This window comes from Echinops telfairi, unplaced genomic scaffold (assembly GCF_000313985.2).
Source record: "Echinops telfairi isolate 266 unplaced genomic scaffold, ASM31398v2 ScPeMD7_50;HRSCAF=174, whole genome shotgun sequence".
NCBI lineage: Eukaryota > Metazoa > Chordata > Mammalia > Afrosoricida > Tenrecidae > Echinops > Echinops telfairi.
The window spans coordinates 509,998-513,344 of NW_022103948.1; positions in this window are offsets into that span (position 1 = coordinate 509,998).

Consider the following 3,347-nt stretch of genomic DNA (forward strand, 5'->3'; position numbering starts at 1 on the left):
AAGGGCAATTCAGAAGAGTACTTTGCAAGAAGGATATCATTGCTGATGTCAGATGTGTCTTGGCTCAAAGAAGAAAATACCAGAAAGATGTTTACTTGTGTTTATTAACTATGCAAAGGCATTAAACTGTGTAGCACATCACGAACTATAGGGAACATTACAAACACCGGTAACACCAGAAGACTTAATTGTCTTCATGTGAAACCTCTATGTAGCCCAAGAGGCAGTCATTCACACAGAGCAAGGGGCTATTGTGTGACTGTAAATCAGGAAATGTGTACATCAGAAATGTGTCCTTTCCCCGTGCCTATTCAATCTGTATGCTGAGTAAATAATACAGGAAGATGGACTATATGAACAAGAATGAGATAGTAGGATGGCTCATTAACAACCTGGGAGGAGCAAATTATATGGCCTTGTGCTCTGAAAATGAAAAGGATTAACCCTATAATTGATGAAGATCAAATATTTCAATCTTCAGTATAGATTATAAATCCCTGAAAAGAACACAGAAATTTTCACAACTCCACCAATAGACAGCATCTTGATAATTGAAGACTAGATTGAAGTTGTCAAAGCCACAGAAGCAACAGCCGAGAAATCAAAGTATGTATTGCTGTGGCTAAATCTGTTGTGAACGACTTATTTAAAGTGTTTAAAAGCAAATATGTCCTTTTGAGGAATAAGGTTTACCAGACCCAAACCATAGCATTTTCAGTCACTCCATGTGCTTGTGACAGATAGACAATAAATAACGAAGATTCTGGAAGAAGTAATCCATTTGAATCATGCTGTTGGGGAAAAAAAATATTGAAAGTACCATGGACTGCCAGAACAAAAAAATCTGTCCCGGAGAAAGTACAGTCAGAATGCTCCTTAGAAGCCAAGAAAGGGAGACTTCCTCTCACCTTATGTGGATATGTTATCAGGAAAGACCAGTCTCTGGAAAAAGACGTGTGCTTGGCAAATAAATGGGTGAGCCAAAAAACGAAGAACCCTCAATAGCTGCCTTGACACAGTGACTTACCATCTACTTTACGTAGCACAGGGTCTTTTTCTAGGAAACTGGTCTAAAGCACGCGACATATCCATAGTATGGGGCACAAAATCTGGTGATCCTCACTTTTAAAGAGCATTCAGGTTGTCCTTTGTCCAAGACAGACTTGTTTGTTCTTCTGAAGATCCACGGTACTTTCAATCTTTTTCACCAACACTAAAACTGAACCACATCAATTCTCTGGTCTTCCTTATTCATATTCCAGCTTTCAAGTGCATTATGAGATGATTTAAAATACCAAGGCTTGGGTCAGGCACACACTAGTCCTAAAAGGGACATCTTTGCTCTTTAATACTTTAAATGAGGCTTTTGTAGCAGATTTGTTCAAGATAATGTTATTTGATAGCTGCTTTATTGAGCTTTAACAGTGGACCCATAAAATGAAATACTTGACAACTTCCATCTTGTCTCCATTTATCATGATGTTATTTATTGGCCCAATTGTGAGGATTTAGTATTATTTTTAATGAATTTTTAATTGTGAATTGCGTGGGTTTACATATCAGACCATCAACTCTGCATTCAACAGTTTAAACCACTCATCAACAACTCTTCATATTCTATTCCATGCTCTGTCCCCTTATTTCTCTTCTCTCTCTTACAGATCTCAGTCTTCTTTTTCACCCGAGTCAATGCCTGTCAACCTTCTAAGCCATTGCTTCACCTTCTTACACTTGCTCTCCTTCCCATCCCCAAACCAAACGCACTGCCATTGAGTCAAAGCTAACTCATTGAAACCCCTGGAGGTTTCTTAGATGCCAATAATCACTATACCCAGTCATACAAGGTCTTAAATGTTCCAACACAGACCAAAGAATGCATGTGCTTGGTTTCCTGGCACAAGTTGGTTTGATTTTTTGTTAGTTTATTTGTTTCTATTGACTTTGTTTGGCAGGCTTTCTGTTTGCCATTAGTGTTTGTCTGAGCAAGATTGTAGTTATAGAGCATTTCCATTCTAGCTTTAGGGTAGAGAAAAAGTACATTTGTACAGAAGTAATTGACTTTTATATGCACTGCGAAACACAAGAATTCATGTGACTTGCTTCATTACAATATTCATTTTATGTGGGTGGTTTGAAACTGTGAGACTGAGCCACAATATGTGGGTAAATCATAAAGTGTTGCTACTAGGGTTTCAATTCACACAAGCATAGGTTTATTCCAACCCAAACATATTTAAATGTGTCTCTGGAATGAATGGATGGATGCAGACAAGTTCTCTCAGTCATACACTTAAACTTAGTCTCCTTAAGGTATATGGTAGTTACATAATCTGGTATCAACTTCAAAAATAGAAGGAAGGGGTGGAGTTTATCCTGTCAATCAGGCCGCAGCTTGATTATAGGGCAACTGTGATAAATGGCTCTCTGGAGGCTGGCTGGACTCCCTCTCTCTCTTTCTGTTTCACCTCCCTGTTGATGAGCCACTTTGAGCCATGCTAATGGTAGCCAGAGCCCTGGAGATGGGTACACTGCCATTGGATCTACAAGACTTTGCACCTACCGGCCTGTAATCTTCCTGCATTCTGCAACATTGTATGTGGCTGCATGAGTCTGAAGAGAGATTTATGGACTAGTATCAGGCTTATGGGTAGTATTAGGGATTGGGCTGGAATGTTTTATTGATATACAATTTCTTCTTCTAGTCAACACGACCTAACACAGGGTGACTTCAGAAACAGTAATTTCTGAGGAAATCTGCTGGGTCAGTTAAATTTAAAGCAGAGAGGTCAGCTCAGAAGGTTCTCATGACTGTTTGGGGGAATTCAGAAGGAGGAATCGTGATCAATTATTATGAATAACTTTTAAGAAAATTGGGCTTGAAGGCAAACAAGTGGCACTCTAGCTGAGAGGCAACAAAGTCCACAGGGAAGAAGAACATCAGCCTGTGTGATCATGAGGTGTCGATGGGATTGAGTACCAGGAATCAAAGACCCAGAACAAAAAAAATCATATCAATGTGGAAGACGGGGAGCATGGTGTGGAGACCTAAAGCTAATCTGTAGACAACTGGACATCCCCCTTACAGAAGGGTCACAAGGAAGAGACGAACTAGTCAGGGTGCAGTATAGCACAGTTGAAACATACAACTTTCCTGTAGTTCTTTAATGCTCCCCCCCCCCCACTATAATGACCCTAATTCTACCTTACAAATCTGGTTAGACCAGAACATGTCACAGGTACATATAAGAGCTGGAAACACAGGAAATCCAGGACAGATAAACCCCTCAGGATCAATAACGAGAGTAGTGATACCAGGAGGGGAAGGGGAAGGTGGGGAGGGAAAGGGG